This window comes from Sturnira hondurensis, unplaced genomic scaffold (assembly GCF_014824575.4).
Source record: "Sturnira hondurensis isolate 20B ecotype Veracruz unplaced genomic scaffold, ASM1482457v3 Scaffold0017436, whole genome shotgun sequence".
NCBI lineage: Eukaryota > Metazoa > Chordata > Mammalia > Chiroptera > Phyllostomidae > Sturnira > Sturnira hondurensis.
The window spans coordinates 4690263-4712466 of NW_028090067.1; the positions used below are offsets into that span (position 1 = coordinate 4690263).

Below are 22204 nucleotides of genomic sequence, written 5' to 3' on the forward strand. Positions count from 1 at the left end.
AAATAAATATCCCTATGAAAAGCTCTCTTAGTCCTAAATATAATAAGTCACACCACTGCCTGATATATATGGTATCAAATAATATCTGAAATGTTATATCTAGTACATTGCAATATAGTAGATAAACAGACATGAAGAAACTAAAAATCACCTCTGAAAAATAAGAAGTGGAACTGTGAAAAGCTATTTAATAGCATTTAAAAAGGCAATTAATAGCAAGTCACGCTTGTTTTAAACTATTTGGCTAAGGCTAAGACCCTTAATTTGATCTGTATATAAGTCAATTGGCTTTATACTATGGGTAATATAATGTACCCATAACAGTGGTCATTCAGAAATGGTAAATATGTATGAGTGTCTTATGAGGAGTTAGCCAAGATTATAGACAGATCAATGCTATCAATTATCAGGAAGGTATGCAATTACAAAGGATGTAATCTTGGTAAAATATCTGGGTCCTTTTCTTTTTCTGAGTAGAAATATTAAGTTCATAACTCAACAAAACTTGAGAGACTTCTATCGTAGTGGTAATTCCTCTCATAACAGGTAGACTTACAATGTAAAAGAGTAGTTCTCAACTCTATGATGAAATTTTGCAATTAATATTTTGTGAACTTTTGAATTTCTTACCATTGTGAACTTTAACCATCGGAATAAAGAACACACAAATTATACTTAATGAATGACAGCTGATTCAGGGTTATTCCGATAATAACACCATTCCAATAATGAATGGGAAAGAAGAGTAGATTTGCAGCTTATGAGTTGGAAATTGTTTGTAATTCTCAGTCCCTTGTATCTATAATTACTTATGGTTTTCCATATGTGAAATTATGCTATCATGAGAATTGTAACAGAAACAAAGTTGAAATCTCTTGAAACTAAAGCTGAATAAAACCTTTATAGTGACTTGCGGCAGTATTCAGAGAATGATGGGAAGCCTAGACTTATCAAAAGAAAGCAATGGTCTAAAAATATGTATCAAGAAACAGTGGTCTGCCATTTAACACAGACAAGCGTTGTTACGCTCTGGAGGCATGGTTTTTTAGGAAAAGGATGAGTTCACAAACACAGTCCCAGGTATATTCCATCAATGCTGTATTTATAGGAATGGTCTAGGAAGATTTCAACAGGAAAAAAGTCAGAAGAAGAGGGAAGGAATTATTTTTCTATTAAATAAAGAACAATAAATTAAGACTACAATTCCTTTAACTCCAAAGGAAAACTGAGTAGAAATATTCTGCTCTAAATTTACCTGAGTAAGTACAAAGAAAAGTCAGGAGGTCACAACCTTTAGATGCAGCTGTATGTTCCCATGCAATTTTGTGGTTATGTGGTAAGCAGTTACACAGACAGATAATGGACCAGGTACAGAAAGTCACCAGGGTGGAAAGCACTGGCTGCCTACCAACAAGCAAAACTGGGACCCATCCTCAAACTGACCTTTCCTCCCCCAGCACATTGTTGGCCATGTTTAGATACTCTGACCTTTTGTGTCATTGGTCATGCAATTTGGACCCTCTGCTAAATTTTCTTCCCCTGGTATGTTGCTAGTATGTGGGTTAGACACCCCTTAGAGAGGGAAATAACAAAGAAACCCAATGAGGTTCTGACCTGAATCAAATACATCTAGGCCTCAGTTGTGTTTCAGCTCCAGGCCCAGAAAAGAAGCAAAATCAGACAAGAGGCCATGGCTGACATCAGGACCAGCTGCACTAATGACCCTTGGCACCAACCAATCAGTAGACGCCACGACCCTAAAAAGACACACACAGGGAAAGCTGATGAATATTCTATTGGGAACCTCCCAAGACCTCCAGATACATACCCTCAAGGTGGAGAACCCAGTGTGCTTCTCTCTATGGTGCACACCAGTGCCTTTCCTCCCCCCTTTCCTTCCTCTGAGAGCCTTTTCTGTATCTCTTTCTCCTAAGCTCCAAGAGCCTTTTCCTGCCCCTGTAACTTGTTCCCTAAGCCTATGTAGCTCAGCTAGCTCACTTCCATGGCTCACTTCTTCTACCTCTGTGACTTTAGAAATAAACTTTCTCTTACAGTTTGAGTCTTGGCTCTGAATTCCTTCTTAGCTAGAAGTACCATGTTCGTTGAACCGAGGTCCAATCTCTAGTAACAACTGGTACCGTTCTCACTGACAACAGTTAGAAGTTAGGAAATGGCTAGAATTGTTCCCTCTTTCAAAGGTAGGAAATGAGAGGTTATTCTCAGGTCAGGATCTTCTAACGCGGCTCTTGATTTAAACTGTGTCAACTTGCTGTGCTCCAGGATGAAAGCATTACGACCATATCAATGTGCTCTGCAGCTGGTTGGTCAGCTGCTCTAGCGCAGGCAGCCAGAGGAAACTTTGGGGCCCTCTCTGGGCACCGTGCCTCCTAAGGTTCACGTGCGGGCCAATCCTTTTGCCACCATTCTTAAAAGGCATTTTAAACTCTCACAAAAAGTAAAGTAAACATAAAAAAGTACCCTTTTAATTTTCCAAATAAGCTACAATTGTTGAAGTGTTCCACACATTAGTCTAGTATTTACTAGAAAATGAAATAGAAAGTCATAAAGGTAGTAGAACAGAGCCATGGAAGAAGGGAGCCAGCTGAGCTACATGGACTCAGGGAACAAGTTACAGGGGCAAAAAATAGCCCTTAGCGCTTAGAAGAGAGAGACAAGGAAAAGGCTCCTGGGAGATGGGAGGTGGGGAGGAAAGGTGCTGGTGTGCTCCAGCTCATCGGCTAATTCCATGGAAGAGGAAATTTTAAAGAAACCCACTCTCTTTAAAAGGTAGCCTCTTTTACAAAGCTAGAAAGGAACATAAGAGTGTCTGAAAACCTAGGTAACTACAGTCTTCTTAAAAGAAATGGCTTGAATACAAAATTTTATGATCTTTGCTACAAGTGGTACTACAAAATCACAGTACTATTCCAATTTTACCGCAAAATCCATGTTGAAGTTTGAAAAAGTGCTCTAGTCCTACTACTAACTTTCTTTCAAATTAGAGTTCAAGAAAATGACATAGAAGGTATATTCAATAAAAATGGATGAACAGGGAATTCCAAAAAGGAAAAAATAATTACTTATGTATCCCTAAAGCATTTCAACTTAAAACATTCAAATGTGCTTACGATTCTCTTTTGCTGTGAGACAAAGGCCATAACAGGAGTTCCTTACATAAACCAGATGTCAATACATTCTACAATTTCTCATGCATTTTTTAAAAATAAAGATAAAATTTGAAAACACTTGTAAAGCACTGAACGCCAAGTTCTTCTAGATTTGCATGACCTTTCCAGGCTTTTACTGTTGTCTTCCTTCCATCTAGGTCCACAAGATTTTTAAGCAATCCTTCTTAGAGTCTTCCCCAAGTTTTCACAGAAATAACTCTCCTTATACATTGTTATTTTACTTGTTTAGCTAATATTCAATTAAGTTATATAATTCCAAGAACAAATCAAATGGGTGTACAACAACTGGTTGGAAAGGTCAAACTAAAGAAAAGTCTACTAGCCATTAGTTAGTATTAAACCTGCTATGGCTATCAAAGTAGTCTCACAGAGAGAATTAAGGCCACAAATTAGAGTTTCTACTATACCCTCACTTGCCTTCTTAAACACTATACATGGAAGTCTCTGCAGCATGCAACCCTCCGTCTTCAAAATAAGCTAAACTTGAAACAAATTTTTTAACTGCAGCATAGGTGGGTAATTCAAATTTTCCCTTCTACATGGAGTGTTGATTAACTGTAATAAAATTTCTATGCAACTTTAATATTCTTAAACTGGAAAAAAACGTTAAACAGAAAAAAAGAAAAAGGAAAAAAACCAAACTCAGTACTACAGTTAAATAAAACTTTTGTTAACATAGTCTTCCTATCAGCCCACCTCTGTGAATATGGTGATTTCTTCATGAAAAGGTCTTTTCTTATTTAATTCTTACAACAAATACCATTTGAAATATGTGGTATCAGCTAAGATCTGATGATTGTTTTATACAGAAATTAAATATTTATTACAGAATTTTATCTGATACAGAAAAATCAATTTCTGCTTTTATGCTTTGGGGCAAGGTTTATAGTGAGCTCCTAGCAACTTAAGGACATATTCACTTATACGACTGCTTTCATAATAACAGGCTGAAAATGTGACTAAAATACAAGTAGTAGGGATGCAAATAATCACTATGAGAGAAAATCTAATGGCACTCAACAAGGCTCTCCGAAACTTATGACTAGAAATATACAGTAAAAGTGGTTATAAATTCATTATCGCTAAGTTCTGGAATGTATTTTATACTCCAATCAACTTTACTCACATATCAAAGGGAATGAGAAACCATCATTTAATTAGAGAAAGAATGTTCAATTTAATAGATAAAGTGGCTGGAGCATTAAAATTCTTCTCAAGGAGTCCAAACAGACCTCGACACCCCATTTGTGGTTCCAACTGCTTCCAAAAATATGAGTTCTTTCACTAAGGAGAACACTTTTTTTTTTGACACACATTTGATTTTTTTTAATCTGAAACTTAAAAAGTGGCAGCACAGGTCTCTTGTTTTAAGTGTATCACTACAATTAAGCTTTTCCTGGAACCCTAATGTATAATGTACCTTCTGTATACACATTTCACTAGCATTACTATTTTTCTGATCTCTTCAGTGACACAAATGGACAAAAAAAATTTAATTTTTTCTATAAGCAAAAATAATTAAGTTTAATGATTATTTTCACTTACCGTTCAAAAGATTCTCACTTCTCATAATTATTGCCCTAGAGAGCAATAAAACTTACAACTTACAATAAAGCCTGACACTGATTTTTGACCCAAAATTTAATTTACCAAGGACAACTTGAAAGTCAAATTAATCAGTCTCAACATTAAAATGTGAGCAATCTTCTGTTTGCAAAAAAACCCGGCAATTCACAAGTTCATGTCCTTATACACTGGCAACCATATCTTTCAAAAATGATTAGAAATATATGAAAAATGATTAGTACTTAGTGACATCAACAAACAATTTTTCTCTAAGTGAGATTGAAGTTTAGGTGCCTCCCCACCCATTAGTTTCTCTAGCAATATAACATAAGAACACATCTATTAATAAATTCAAGGGGGGAGTAAAAAACCATTAATATGAATTTAGGTAAAATGCATTTTAACTAATAAAAGATATGGCCTTTTATCAATTTTTTCCTCTTGTCCAAGCCAAAGTGTTAAAATGTGCTTTAAATATAATTAGTAACAAAGAAATGAAAAAAAGACAAAAGTAATCTTTCACACTATGTAATTTTAGGAACCATTTAAAAACTTAAGATCTCTGTGTGGATTACCAGAAGCTAATATCAAGGAAATGATGTCTTTTCCCTTTTTTATGTAGTAGAAAAAGTAGTTAATAGTATTATATGCCCATCTGTTCTAGTATTTTATTTATATTAACTCTTATAACATCATAACAATCCTGTATTATTAAAATTATTCCATTTTACATATCTTAAAAAACTTAATCAATAACAAGTTAAAAAAACCTCACTAAAGGTTTTTACTAGTACGGAGAAGCCAGATGGAATCCAAGCAGTCCAAGACCCTACCTAGGCCATGTGCTTAACTGCTTCATAGTATTACCCAGAATAGGGTTAACACACAGCTCACTCAATAAATATGAACCGGCTGTGTGCTCAGTAATTTTTCTTCTAGCAGTTATAAAAATTAGTGGTTGAGAAGGCACAAAGTAATCCTTCTTACTCTCCCTATTTTACTCTGCTATCTAAACGAAATTGGGCATTTCCTACACTATGCTCTGGCTTCATACATATCTTTTATACAGCATCTTCCTGTTTGTTTCTAATTAGTTTAAGCACAAGATCATTAACAATTTCAGAAAAGGATGTCCTGCTGTTTGTTTCAAAACCCCATTTTCTTGTGAAAGACCTAGCTCTAAGAAGACCCAACTAAGTACAAGACAGAAGGACAGAAAGGACAATTGAGAAACAAACAAAAACATTAAGTCACTTTCTAGAGTAACATAAAGGAGACCCAAATCTTACTGAGTTTAGGATCTTTTGCAAATTCAATCGAATAGTCTAAAATGTATGTGACAAAACTGAAACCTATCTCAGGTAGTGTTTTTTACAAACCTCTATTAACAGATTTTCTTAGAAACTATATATAACTTTATCTCACTGAATTTCCAAGAAGGCCCCATGAGTGGTTATTGCTCTGCCCATTTTACAAATGAGAAAAAAACCCTAAAAAATATAAACAAATTTGCCTGAGATTACACAGCTGGCAAGCCTTGCCAGTTCAAATTGGTGGTATATGAGTGACCCCCCTGACCCCCCCAAAAAAAATGGAGAGAAAGGGACACAAGAATCAAAGCCTACAGCTCCAAGGCTATCCACAACAGAAGATACCCAGGAGCAAATTCGAGATAGGAGTTCAGTGAGTTAGTACAGCTTAATACAATAGAACAGCTCAAGATTATCCAACTGAGAGGGGGAGATCAAAGACAGGATTACAATCTAATTTCACTTTGCTCTAAAGCAGAGGTTCTCCTTGGGTGGTCTGAAGAATCTTTACAGTAGGATGCTGAAGTCAAAACTATTTTCATAATAATACTAAGGAATTATTTGCCTTTTTTACTTTTCTCTCACAAGTGTACTGTGGACTTTTCCAGACACTACTTTGCATAGAATATTGCAAGAGACTGAAGTGTAAAAGTAGACGTGAGAATCTATTAAGCAGTCCTTCTATTAAACTAGACACTGGATTTGCAAATATGTAAAACAATGCTACTCTTTAAACCACATTTCCTTGAAAAATACCTGTAGTTAATTTCATTTTTAAATGGCATTTATGTTAATTTGTAATACTTGTTATATTTAAGTAACTTAATGTTTAAAAATATAAAGAGGTCCTCATACCAAAAAAGGCTGAAAAGCCACTACTCTAAAGGCATTCTAACCAATCCCCAAATGCACAGTCTGGTCTTCTTGATTTAGTCACTAGGATTAAGCAGGTATGTAATGAAAGTTCCTGAGTTTCACTATATTATAAACTCCTTAACAACAAAAACATTTTAAAATATTTTTGTGTCCATCCCTAACCCATCACATCACTTATACCCCCCAAAATTTGTTATATCAAGCCAAATTATTTGTCATTGTATATTTCTAAATTAACACTATATATTACCCCTACATTACATAAAACATGCTATAATACCACACTGCCTCACTGAAAAGATCACACTTTACCACATGGTCACACATGATGACTCCACTGATGTAAAGAGATTCTGTGAGGATTAGCTAATCATTCACTCTTTTAACTACCTTCTATTTCCAACAGTAAGAAATTTAAAAAGCATTTAAGGAAGCTTAAAAAGCCATTCTTTTTTTTCCCCAATTTTTTTAATTTAATTATTTTTCAAGTACAGTTATCTGTCTATTACTCCCATCCCATCCCACCCCCATCCTCCCCCCTCCCTCCCATTTCCACCCTTCTCAGTTGTTGTCCATGTATCCTTTATATAGGTTCCTCTAAATCCCTCCCTTATTTCCCCTGAAATTCCCTCCCCTCTCCCCTCTGGTCACTGTCAGCCTGTACTCTATTTCAGTGAAAAGCCACATTCTTATAGCTACAGTAAGAATGAAACCAATTCCCTTCAAAAATAATATTTAATTCTACATTACATGGCACATTTTTCAATTACTAGCACATAAAAGGATTATGCATTGTCTTTCATATATTTTCAAAATACAAATCTTGCCAAATCTCTTACTTTCTAAATATGCGGGCAGGTTTCACTGAGAATGTTCTTAGCATACTTGGCACAAAGTGAATATAAATTTGCTCTTCATGCTTACAGAAAGAGTATAGGTGACCTTCTACAGCCTTTCACTCCAACAGACATCTTAACCGGATAACTGAATATGTTATTCTGTCATTCTGTAATTCATGACACAGTAATAGTTTATCACATTAAAAAAACTAACACTTTGTCAAAGCTTTCATAAGACAAATTTTACTGGATAGCGGCCAACTCCCCTTGGCAACAGGGGATGACTTGGCAACATGTTAAAAATACCAGCACTCACCAACCTTCTGGTGAAGTTTTATTTGGAGAAGGGAAAGGCTGTTTAAGGGGAAAAAATCATGCTTAAAAATGGTCAGTTTTAAAGATATCAGAAATACCCACACAAAAAGGGTCTTCCTGGAGCTGAGTCATCTACTAGTTGACCTCAAAATTTGGAAACTATAATCTTCAGAAAAGCCTTATTGTGATTTTGAAGGAGAAAAAAATTAATCCTCTACCACATTATTTGCTAAATGGAAAATAAACTGCTCACATAACCAATCCAAGAGGGAGGGGGCTTAACAGTGAGCCCAATAACAAGTCCATTTAATTTACTTTTATTAATATAAGATCTACAGAGGAAGCCAAGGTATAAGAATTTAATCAAAAGATTAAGAAGAGCCCTGGCTGGTGTAGCTCAGTGGACTGAGCACAGGCCTGCGATCCAAAGGGTAACCAGCTTGATTCCCAGTCAGGACACAGGCCTGGGTTGCAGGCCAGGCTCCCAGCAGAGGGGGCATGTGAGAGGCAACCACACGTTGATGTTTCTCTCCCTCCCTCTCTTTCCCTTCCCCTCTCTAAAAATAAATAAATAAATAAACTTTGTTTTCTACCAATTTTACTTATTTAGAAACCCTTGAAATACTAGAAGTAGGAAATTTAAGGCATTGACACAAAATGAAGAAAAAAGTGCATAAGCATTACAAATGAGATTTTTTAAAAAGTTCAAAGAAAGGTTTTCTATGAGGCTAGAAAAATATTTTAAAAGAGTATCTTAATAATCAGAATTCTGACAAACAAGATACTGTTCTGTGACCTGAATGCCTGAAGTGGAATTCAAGGGATTCTAGTTAATCAAAGAGTGAGTATATGGCCCTATATTCTCTCTTTGCTTCATTACTACTTACTACCTATTCAGTCTTTATCTTCAGAAACTGAGAGGTAACACATTCTTATATTTAATTAACACCTAGGGTAAAATGTTAATTGCATACAACTTTAGAACTAGCTGATAAAGGATTTACAGCATACAGAAGTCCATTCAGTGTAGCAGAAACTTTGAGTCAGCCCTTGGCAGTTGTGACTCGGTTGGGCATCAGTCTGCAAATGGAAAGGTCTGGGATCTGATCGCCCAGTCAGGGCACATGCCTGTACTGCACGTTAGGCCAGTAGTCAGGGCGTATGCAAGAGGGAACCAATCAATGTGTCTCTCCCTGTCTTTCTCCCTTCTTTCCCTCCTCCCCGGAATCAATAAAAATTTTTAAAAAGAAAAAAAAAATTACAAAGTAACTGAGAGCCTAACAGGTTCAAATTCTAATTCTTCCATATAGGCACTGGGGAGAATGAGAGAGCCAATCTTAGTTTCCTCTTTGAAGGAGGCACATGATAATACCTCAAAAGAATATGAGGTCTACATTAGAATGTACGTATTGTGCCTAGCACATAGGACACGTTCAACAAATGTTACTTCTTCCACTGTACAGTTCCAAATTATGAACAGCAATATATGTACTATATATAAAATTGCAGGCTACATGCCACTGACCTTCTTTCCTCAATTACAATAAAAATGATATTAAATAACTTTTATGAGGTGAGGTGGTAACAACTCAGTAAAATTCCTAAGAAAATATACTTAATTTCAAATAACTATCCTGCCCTGGCTGGTGTAGCTCAGTGGACTGAGCGCGGGCCTGCAAACCACAAAATCGTGGTTCAATTCCCAGTCAGGGCACATGCCTGGGTTGCAGGCCAGTTCCCAGCAGGCGACACACGAGAGGCAACCATACATTGATATTTCTCTCCTTCTCTCCTTCCCTTCCTCTCTAAATTAGATAAATAAATAAAATATTTTTTAAAATAACTATCCTATGGACAGTATTTCCTATTAGGCAATTCTTACGTGAAGAATGTCACGACAGACTGAATAGTTCTATAAACAGCCTATGTTTTGTACATAGATAGAAGAACTGTGAGTGAAAACTCATCATTAAAGCCAATGGGCCTGTCTTCACCTACACATGGAACGCCTTTGTGTTCTCACCCCACTACTACTGTTCAGCCACATCTCCGGAGATCACATATCCTGGTTTTCCTCCTACCTCTCTGGCCACTCCTTTGCTGGTTTATTAATACACACAAATACCAAAGGAATGGGGAAAGGAAGGGCAGGGTTGGGGGAGAGAGACAAAAAAAGAGACAGAAACAGAGACATCAGTGTAACTGTTGAATACTACATATAACTCTTAAGGATCAAACATTTTTCTTTTCTCTCTATGGTTCCTCATCTAGGTACATGGTTTCACTCTACACAATAACTCCCAAATTTCTAGTTCTGATCCTTTTCTATCTTGTTTCAAGCTGCAGACTCATATATTCAACTGCTTATTTGGGTATCTCAGACTCCTCAATTGTCAAAGTTAAGCTTCATTTCTCAGGGAGAAAAAAAGTCAATGTCAAAACCCCTCACAACAAGAAAATGTGCTTTTGTACATGGGCCTAAGAATTAGACTTTTTATAAATACCCTTTCAAGTTTACTAAGGTACTGAATGGCCACTGAAAACTGAAACCATCTGCACCCAGAGTTTACATCTACATTAACATCACTATTCAGCTGTCTTCAACAACATGACTTTACTATTCCAGGAAACCCTTGCCCAGGCAGATAAGAGTTACAAATAACTTCATTGTTCATTTCAGGAACTTCCCAAAAACCCCATACAAACCAACATCAGACTTCAACTTTTCAGTAAATAGCAGCAAATGACTATTCACTCTCCAAGACTTTAAAAATTCCACCTCAAAACCCTTGCTTTGCAATGTCTATCAATCCTAAACTATTGATACTATATCATGATGACTAATTCTAATCAAGCTCCTGAATTGAAATACCTGCCTTTAGAGACTCCAAAACCTCAATAAATGCTTCAAATTTGCCCTCTCTCTTCCTATTTTGCTGTTCTTTTCACCCATACCCACCCCTTGCATACACACTCTTCATCAACTCTGTAAAAGTGGTACTCTCCTATACTACCCTAAGCAATAAACTCATCAGGTTATTTTTGGTGGTATTTCCAGGAGACAACATTCCACACCATACCACCAAGTTTCCCAAATATTGGTTAAAATTTAATTCAGCATTACCAGTTTCATCACAAGTGGTGAGGAAAATATTAGTTTTATAAAGGTTATAAGAAATTTTCACCCTACATTAGGCAGCACCTCTGCTACTATTGGTTCCAGTTTCTTAAGAAGTAGTAATATCAGAGGGGCCATAAAACCAGTGAGGAGTTCTAAGGAAGGTGGGAAATAAATTTTAGACAGGTTTACCAATCTAAGCAGGAATCTCAGGAGAAACAGGATGGGGGAAAAGTTGAATTAATATATGAATAATCTACAATATAATAATAATAATCCACAACATAATAATTTAATGGGATAAAAATACTCCTAAATATATTATAAATTAACAAAGAAAAAACTTATAGGAGTTTTTATAACTATAAAATTACTTTTAAACCATGATTTGAAATTAAGACGAAATGCTGAGTATGTTTTCCAGAAGGTTGACACTTCTAATCCACCAATATATAAGTATTTATTTTCCTATAATTCATTTAAAGCACCTATAAAGCCACAGGTATGCTTACAGGAGAGTAATTAAAAAAGGTTAAGCATTCAAAATGCCTCAATGATAAAGAGGAAAGAGTCAAATTTTAAGATCCAAAAGTAAAAAAGCTAACCATAAGAAAATATAAATAAATTCCATATAATCTTAGCATAGTGAAGACTTTTCTAACTATATTTCAAAATCCAGAAACATAAAAGAAAAAATTACACTATAAAAAAGAAATTTTTATATTAAAAAAATCATAAAGACTCTAAACATATAACATCAAAAATAAAGGGCTAGTATCCCTATAGAAAACTGGAACCAAGAAGAAAATGACCAACAACCTAATAGAAAAATAAACTAAGAACATGAGAGTTCACAGAAGGGGAGAGAGTAGTTAAATGCCCATTAAATCATATAAAAAATACTCAATGTCATTCATAGTGAGAGAAATAATCTATGAGTTACATCAGCTCTCATCTATCAAACCAGCAAAACTCCAGAAGTCTGACAACACATTCAGCTGGTGAGGCTATGGGAAAACAGGCTTCTCATACATTCAGGTAGTAGTACAAAAATGACAATTGTGATTATATCTAACACAATTACAGAAGCATCTGCGTTTTCTAAATAAATGTTTTGTTTTTTTCAGTTGTAAATTTACAGAAAAACTGCAAAGACAGTACACTGCGCCCCTAGTTCCTGCTATTAAGATCTTGTCACAGTATGCTATATTTGTCATAAATACAGCATACTAAATGAAACGTTTTTCTGTTCTAGAATCCCGTGCAGTATACCACATTACAGTATAATCGTTGTCTTCTTAGGCTGATCTTAACTGTGTCAGTTTCTCAGACTTCCCTTGTTTTAGATGACCTTGACAGTTTTGAAGCACTATTCATGATTTTGTAGAATATCCCTAAATTGGGATCTGTCTTGTTTTCCTCATGATTAGACTGGGGTTTCAGTTTTTTGGGAGGAAGACTATAGAGATGAAGTGTCATTCTAATCAATTCATACTATCAACTCTGACTTATGACTGTTTTTAACTCTCTTGTTAGACTGTTCTGTCTACTGTAACAAAATACCTTAGACTGGGTGGTTTGTAAACAACAGAAATTGACAGAGCAAGGAAATTCACGTGGGTATAGAAGCATTTATCATCTGGCTTAGAGAGCCTTGTTCTAGAATCTAATTTCTTTATGCAAGTAGAAAATGTTATATGTATGTTACTCATTTGACTTTAAAATAGCAAAAGATAGAAAACAACCCATGAGTCCACATGGGACTGAGTGACTAAACAATCTTAAATCCATGAAGTACTATTTAGCCATGAAAGATAAAGATTTTTATCTATAATAGATATGAAAAAATCTCCAAAATAAAATATACATTTGTTTACACGTGCAAAGAGAAACACTGGAAGAATACACAGAAGAATGTTTACCTATAAAAGGTATGGGAGGAAAAACAGGAAACAAAGAAACAAAGACTTCTCTGTGTCTATATACTGTATATGAGTTTTACGTATTCGTAAAATCATATTACGTATTTGAAGAATTAAGTCTAATTTTTAAAAAGAATTTTAAATGCCTACAAACACAGAAAGAGTGGAAGGTTCAAATTATGAAAGGAAAAAGGGAGATAATTTCTGAAGAGTAAATACTATAACCCAAGGTAGCTGGAGCTTCAGGGCAATTATGTACCAAAAACTCTTCGTAACCTTTAGTAAAATAGAAATACTTTTGAGTCAAACTTAGTTGACTTCACTACAATGCACTATAGCTGCTAAAATTAGCCTATTCTCAGAACCCATAGTAACTGAATTACTATTAAATTGAGTGTCGTATGATCACCTGTGTCACAGAGGTAAGGAACTACAAAATCCATTTGTAGAAGCACAATTAATACTTGTATACTTAATTGGTATGCTAACACAGTTAGATTAAAAGATCTATTATTTCTACATGCTATAAACTTATCAGTTTTGTCTCTCATTTTCCCAATAAAATAGTAAAGCTAATTTCTAACATGTGGAACCATTTCTTCACTGGAAGATAAAAATGACAGCGGGGGTTGCAAATTAACTAAGTATTTGCAAGTGCTCCTAAGAGACAGTGTTTGTATATCTCTGAGGTGAATCAAGCCAGAAAGAAAAAGACAAGTAGCTCTTTTTCACACTTCCAATGCAGGAAAACAATACTTTGAGGCCACTTTTGAAACATCAGTACATCATGAAAGGTTGCCCATTCATCACTCAGAAGTAGCTAATCTGTAGGTGTTCATAAAACTTTTCAAAGCCCTGGCTGGTGTAGCTCAGTGGACTGAGCGCGGGCCTGCGAACCAGAGAATCGCGGTTCGATTCCCAGTCAGGGCACATGCCTGGGTTGCAGGCTGGTTCCCTGCAGGCCAACTCCCAGCAGGGGATGCATGAAAGGCAACCATACATTGATGTTTCTCTCCTTCCCCTCTAAAGATAAATAAATAAATAAAATCTTAAAAAAAAAAAAACAAACCTTTTCCAATGGCTTCATTGTAGAAAAGATGGTATTCTGCCTTAAAAATGTTCAAAACTCAATTCCAAAGATGAATAAAATCCAAACTCTTTACTAGCATATCTTCCTTACTGATTTCAGCTCCTACCACTACCTCCACAAGCAACCTTTATTTCTCTATTCCCACTACACGAAAATTGTTAATAGGCTGGTGGAGAATAGAAATTATTTTAAAAGAATGTAACATTGTTCTTCATACCTCCTTTTTACGTACTTCTCTTTGACTATAGGAAGTGCTTCCCTTCTTCTCTTGCCTCTATTTGTAAAGCTAATTACCTTTAGCATCATCGCCTCTGAGAAAACGACCTGGCTAGATGTCACTCCTTCTTTCTCTTTAGGACAACTATTATGTTCACCCTTGATGACAGAATGCATAAATAAATGAATAAAATTTATTATAGGTTACCTAATTTTTACTGAAATGCTATTTACATCGTACAACCTGAATAATGAGTAAATGGAAATCTATCCTGATTCCCAATACAATTCTTAGAGATGTGCTGACACAGCTAGGGTTGAAGTTTTATAGCAGAGACCAGTTTTGAAGAAAAAAATGGAGACACCTATTCTTACTTTTTTGCCTGCTATATACAAAAGAATAAGAACACATATATAGTATTAAAATTATTGGGAGAAAAAACTGACTGCCTTGACACACCAGATATATTTAGTTAGTTATAGTGGTACTCATCATTCATCTGTTAAGGAGCTCATGACGAGTGCCGGAACATACAAGTGTCGAAATCAAAGAGCACGAGCAAGCATTTTCTCTCGTGCGGAGGCGAGTGACTCACAAAAGTTATAGCAAGTACAACAGCCCCAGAACAAGCGCCAAGGGCTGAAACGTTTTTTCCTTGTCAGAATGTGACAAGTACAGGGTTTGACCAGTTCTGAAGTTCACGAGGACCAAGGTATGACTGTATTAAAATACTATAAAGCAGTGATAATTATTATAAAATAAGCTAGAGCTAATATGAATAGAGATTACAACAAAGTACCTCAGATTAAAAAATATCAATTTGATTTAAAACAAAAAAAAATCACAAAATAATCAGCTAGGAATCAGAGAGTAACTGTCTCCTCAGCAATTTGAGGGAAAAATACAAGGAAAAAACCCCCCAACATTCCAGCAAAGAACTTTGAATGCAAGCAATGACATCTTTCTGCAAACAAACTATCAAAAGCATAGGTCTTAATTATTAGTGTCGCTAAGAACAGATGTGGCACCCTACTAATGGCACTAGTACAACAGGCATTACCAGACAAGGTTCAAAGGCTTTGATTTGGGAATTCCACTTCTGTGTGCCTATGTACCCTACGGAAATGTAAAATGGACGTAGGGAGATGGTGTGTCATGCTCGAGTTTGTCCCAGCACAATTGAAAATCATGAAAAGTAAAAAGTACTAATTTAATAAATATCAAGCACTATAAAATGATTAAGCTTCTTTTGATGGATTGATGTACCCATTGATAAAAATAACCTTAAGAATTATTTGGTACCATAAAAGCAAAAACATACGTTACATTATAAAAAGGATTTTCCTTTGCTATCATAAACTTATTTCTATATTAACATTTACTGCATTAAGTAGTAATTTGTTTCTACGACTGCCTCTCCCACTGTGTTGTGAGTTTCAAAATGGTGGAGCACCTGTTCTATGAACTCTATTTATCAGTGCTTAGCACATTGTTTTGGGGGATTTATTGGTATACAGTAATTCTTAAAAATGAAAATATGACCATGTTTTCACCTTCAAGACTTGTTCAAGACCCTTCATGACTTGACCTTTGGCTTTATTTGTTAAATTCCTAGGAAAATATGTCATACTAAATCAAAAAGATTAAAAAACCTAAATATTCTATAACCATTGAAGAAACCTAACCAGTAGTCAAACATCTTCCCACAGTTGATTCCACTGATGAGTTCCATCAAACTCCCAAAGACTGAGAATGTCAATGCCAATTTCTTTCAGATAATAGGGCAGGGAACATGGCTCAGCTGATTTTACTATGTTAGCATAAACTGTGATGTCAAAATCAGGTATGATTACTATAAAAAATGAATTACAGGATAATCACAACCATGAACTCAAAATATAAGCAAATTGAAAATGGCAATATATAAAAAGAATTATGGTAGATATAAAACTTATTGTTTGCAGATGGTATGATTGTTTATATAGAAAATATAAAAGTATTTAGTTTTAGCACTTTCTTCAAAAGGTCTTCCCATATTTTATTAAATTATATTCTTAGAGATTTTCTATGTTTTAATGTATCAAAAGGATCTTAAACAAGAATATTAAGTTCTATATATGAAAACAAGGTAAAGAGAATATTGAAGGTGATAACCATTGCCAGGGAATTTAGGTTATGGTCATTTTCTACATTTTATAATTCTTATATTTTAAAAATAATCTTCAAAAACATAATTGACACCATGCAGTAGAAAACAGTAAGACACCGAGGGAAAAAAGAACAAACATGTTAATAAAGTAACTAAACAAGGCCATTAGACTCAGGTGGCTCTCATGCCTTGGCAGCATACATAAGCAAATGAACACCTAAGCCAATACATTTGGATCTGAGAAAATGAAACTTAAGACCAATCACAGCCCTGGCTGGTGTGACTCAGTGGAATGACTGCCAGCCTGGGAACCAAAGGGTCACCAGTTCAATTCCCAGTCCAGGGTTGCAGGCCAGGTCCCCAGTAGGGGGCACATGACTGCAACTACACATTGATGTTTCGCTCCCTCTCTTTATCCTTCTGTACCCCTCTGTCTAAAAATAAATAAAATCTTTAAAAAAATAATCAATCACAACAGCCAGTTAGGTTTTCGTAAAAAAGGCAACTGCTTAAGTGACAGCCAGTCAAATAATTTCCTTGTTTTGCTTCCACATCTTCTATATAATAACCTCTTCCTATTTCTTACTGATGCACTACTCCTAACAACTGTTGGCTTCGTGCTTTCCCATTCAACTTTTATACATAAACTTAAGAAAACCCCACAAAACATAATAAAACTAGACAATTCAAAATAGAAAAGGGAGAAAAAGAGATGGAATGATGAAAAGTTCTAATCTATTTTAAGTTTAAACTTAATTTATATGTGACTGGTTCCTCTCCTTGACACTGTGAAACCCTGCAAGTGTTTCTAAAACCCAAGAATTGCCTGGAACATTTTAAAAACCCCTCAACTCTTGAGATTCCAATTCAGTTGTGCTGGGACAGAACTTGAGATTCATGTGTGCACCTGAGTGCACACATGCACGCGTCTAGCTTTTGTTTTTAAATCAACAGTGTCTCTGAAGTTCAGGTTAAGGCCACTGACCTAGAAAAACATGATAAACAAAAATGTAAGATAAACAGTAACCATCTATGCAGATTTTATAAATGCATGGACAAAAGGATAAAATACAGAACCAGTTTCCTCTTTTGATAGATGTTAGTTATATGACCTGCTATTCTTTTTCTTTTAAGATTTTATTTATTTATCTTTAGATGGGAAGGGAAGGAGAGAGGGAGAGAAATATCAATGTATGGTTGCCTCTTGTGCATCCCCTGCTGGGAACTGGCCTGCAACCCAGGCATGTGCCCTGACTAGGAATCGAACCGTGATCCTTTGGTTCACACTCAATCCACTGAGCTACACCAGCCAGGGCTGACCTGTTATTCTACTCTGACTTCAGAAAACCTGAGTTACAAACAAAGTCATTAAACAAGAAAAGCAAATACTATCTAGACTGTTAAGATGTCAAATAAATGGTACAGTGACTGGTGTGAAGAAGGGGAACAGACAGGGCAAACAGTTACAAGAAAAATTTGGTTGGCCCTAAGAAAAAGTGTATCAATGTGCTCATCAGGAAGATTATGTCAGCTTTATTTCTAATTGGTCATCAGGTAATAAACAATGAATGTCCTACATTATTTAGTGGACTAGTCTATACTATCTTCCTCCCCCCAATATACCTCAAGGATGAAACATATACCTATTCAGTAACACTAACTAATACATTGATTCTCAAATTCGTTGAGAGTAGGGAGACAGATTAGAAAACCTAGAAAGTATGCACAAAGTTTTAAAAGCCAGCGAATTTTGATATTTTGATTCAACTGTCCTTGTGAATCACTTATTTAAATAGTCATCAACCTAAAAGAATGGATCAGCTAGGAATTCTAGTACTATTACCAACAGTTCTTCCCTTTATATTAAAGAGTAATAAAAATAATTGTTAACTGCGAGGACTCACTGGGTGCCAGGTACTTAGCAAAGGGCCTTACACATTATCATTTCATTTAATTCTCACAATCTTATGAAGTAGGTTCTGGCCATTTCCAAATTTTATAGAAGAAACTGATCCTTAAGAGTTTAAGTAACTAGCTCAAGTGATTCACATGGTTATCACTTACTACTGAAGTAGTCTTTACAAAAAAAAATAAAAACATATAACCAATAGTAAACTTTACATAATAAAAATGAAAGTTGCAGATTTTTTTAAAGTATACCTAAAATATAAAGTGTTATCAACTATTTTATAGCTTCTTGGGAAGAAAAGTGATTGAGGAAAATAGAAATGTAAGTAATACGAAAATCTGGAAAAAGTAGAGGGGTAAAAATCCATGCTAACAAACTTAGGAATAAAAATTATTGCAAAATACAATGCCTAGTCCACTGTTTCTGAAGTAATAAAATGTAAGTAAATAAATCATGACCTGAAAGTTTAACTGATATAAAAATTTTGGACGTTATAAGACGATATAAATTGAGGCATATAGAAAAGCACCAAGTCTCACAAATTTTAAAATTTCATTTTTAAATGTCATATCTCAAAGGTTATCAAGTCAGACTATCTGATTTCTAAAATAAATCCAGATTTGTAAGAACATACTATGACAGAGGTATAGTTTAAAACTCAATTATAATCATCAGTAAAATACCTTTAATTTTAAAAAGTAGCCCAGTTAACTCTGTATATAAACTATCAGGGCTAACAGGAAAAATTAATAACACTGCTCTCTATCCGTTCGAGTGCAATTCTGTACTTCAGCAAATGCATTTAGGTCTGGCACTACACAGCCTGAGCAGCTAGATTTCATTAACAATAAAATTTTATCAGTGTTTTAAATGAAATTTCACTCTTGATTTTACCAATGATTTTAGACCTTTGGGAATAGGTATTTTAATTTATAGTTCCATTTTCATAATTTATCAAAATATAACAAGTTAGTACAGTTCATATGTAATTAAAAAGACCCAATAATGCCAAGTTATTAACCTTCTAAGTTGGCCTACAAACTGTTTCTAGATTACTCTCACACAAATACCATCTACAAGTAGCTTCAATGCTAAAAAACTTGACAGTTTTTTATTTTCCACTGTATCAAAATTAATTCTTGGCTCTTTCTAGGCCATGATTAATCTGACCCTAATTTACTAATTCAATGTTGGCTCTCCTAATCTCATCAATTCATCATTCATGCAATTAAGCAATAGTTTGGGGGATATATGGAAATTAAAAAAGCATGGTCCCTGTGAAGTGCAAAGTCAGCAAAGATGGGAGAGACTTGTAATCTATTACAATGTAATGTGTTAAGTACTATAGTAGACATAAATGGTATAGCAGAATCACTGGAACTTTGCCAGCATGGATCAAAGGAGACTTCATAAGTGACATTTATCCTCAAAAATGAGAATTTCTCTCCAATTGTCACAGCACTGTACTATCAACATGACCTCTCCCCATCTTTGTATCCTAGCATTGACCACAGTGCTAGAACAGAGTGTGCAAGGCACTTCATACATTGATGGATGGATGGACGGATGGATATCCGGAAGGAAGAGAAAAAGGAGAGAAGAATAAAAAAGACAGACACAAATATAAATATGCAGAAAGAATATATAATTTTTGGCCTAAAATGGAGCAAAATTGGAAGTAGTAATTCAGATGAAGCATTCCAAAACCCTGACATATGAAAATGACAATAGGAAAAGATAAACCTAAAATATATTTAGGAAATAAAATTAATAGGTTTGGTGTTACTGACTGGACTATTGGGAGATAAAGCCTGTAAAAAAACATAAGCTGCAAACAGGATGATGGTGGTGTATTCACGGTGATTGGGAATGGAAGTAGGGGATAATAAAAGTTCATCTCGTAACAGAGCACTGAGAGGAAGTATCCGGGAAGTAGTTAGAAAGGAACTCAGAAAAAGAGGTCTGGATTAGAAATAAAGATGTGGAGATCGTTAGCATATAGGTGATAGGAACAAAGCACTAAGTATGGAGGCGACTGACCAAGGAACTTGTAAAACATAAAAGTTAGGCCAAGCACGGAACATTCCAGACAACCAATATGGCTGTTATTTCACATTATAATACCACAACATTAAATCACATATTTGTAACATTTACAACAACTAAACACAATGCTGCAAACACAACAAATGCTTTAATGGTACTTACTGATTACACTGAGGAGTTCATTAGAAAATCAAATAATTAAGTAAAATAAAGCCATAAATAAAGGCTCATGTTTTAAAAATAATTCATCAAAACACGCTAAAGAGGCTAAAGTCTGCTTAAGGAATCCAAAATTTACTTTAAAAAATCAACAAAAAGCTCTCTGCCCACCAGAAATAGCAACACAAATCAGTTAAAATATTAAAATCGGGACTTACTACATTTTTTAAAAGTCTGTTTTTAAAATAACACTTAGAAATACATAATAACTAATTTAAAGGACTGATGCCTCTAAATTTGGAGTGTTTAGAATCCCCCATGTACACCTTAGTGTGGGGCTCAGTGGGCTGGGCATTCACCCATCTCTCAAACCAAAGGTCGCTGGGTCCATACCCTGTCAGGGCACATGCCTGGGGTTGCAGGCCATGCCCCCCAGCTGAGGGCATGGGAGAGGCAACTGACAGATGTTTCTCACACATCTGTTTCTCTCCCTCTCTCTCTCCCTCTCTCTCTCCCTCTCTTCCCCGTCTCTAAAAATAAATAAAATCTTAAAAAATCCCCATGCTGTTACTGAGAAATTTTTCACAAATATTATCAACTTTTACCAAACTCTGTTTATATTATTTGACATTAACACATACTAATAACAACTATTAACCACTAATTATAAGGACAGTATTACATATATCATTTGCAAATAACAAATGATATTACTAAATGAGTTAGTAACTAATCTAAAATATAGTAAAAGATAAATTGTTCTTGGGTTCTTTTCCCATTCTTTACAAATATTCACGCAAAATTTAGAGTATTCTTAACAGTGTTTACACTAACAAATTCATAAAAGGAAATACAAATGTGTTATTAAAAGGTTGACAAATCTTTTAAATTAACTTTTATGTCAACAAGAAAGAAAATAAATCTTTCACTGTTTTTCACTTTAATGACTACTGTCAAGTCAATATTTTTCTGTTCTTTAAATTTGAACAATAATGCATATATCAACAATATTAATTTGCAATTCTTATATCATAATGGTCATTTTTCAATATAAAAATTTATACCTGAAAATGTATAATCTGGCTTGATATTTCCATTTTGTATAATGGAAATATACATTTGTATAATCTGGAAATGATATTTCCATTTTTCAGTGAACTTTAGCCATATATGGATAAAAACATAAGATCAAAATTTACACTTTACTCAATTAAAATACATAAACGAGACCAAAACCAACAGGAAATTACTTGTGTACAGACAGACAAAAAAATTTACCTTAGTCAAAATTTTCACCCAATACTGAAGCAGCCTACATAGCATGCATCTGGACTGTCTTCCTTTTTCTGGCATATGTTCAAATAATGCAAACTAATTTTAACATATGAAAAATCAAAATAAGTAAATATTAAAAATGAAAATAAACATACCTGTCATCACAAGGTCAGGTATAATTTTTCTTTTGATTTTCAGCACCCATATTCGTTGTATGCCCTAACT

The 22204-nt window shown here is 34.8% G+C and overlaps 1 protein-coding gene across 1 annotated transcript in view; it reads right to left on the reverse strand.

Moving 5' to 3' along the window:
* CDK17 (cyclin dependent kinase 17) overlaps positions 1-22204 on the reverse strand; it is an 84632-nt gene that overhangs the window by 57948 nt on the left and 4480 nt on the right. The window lies entirely within an intron of this gene.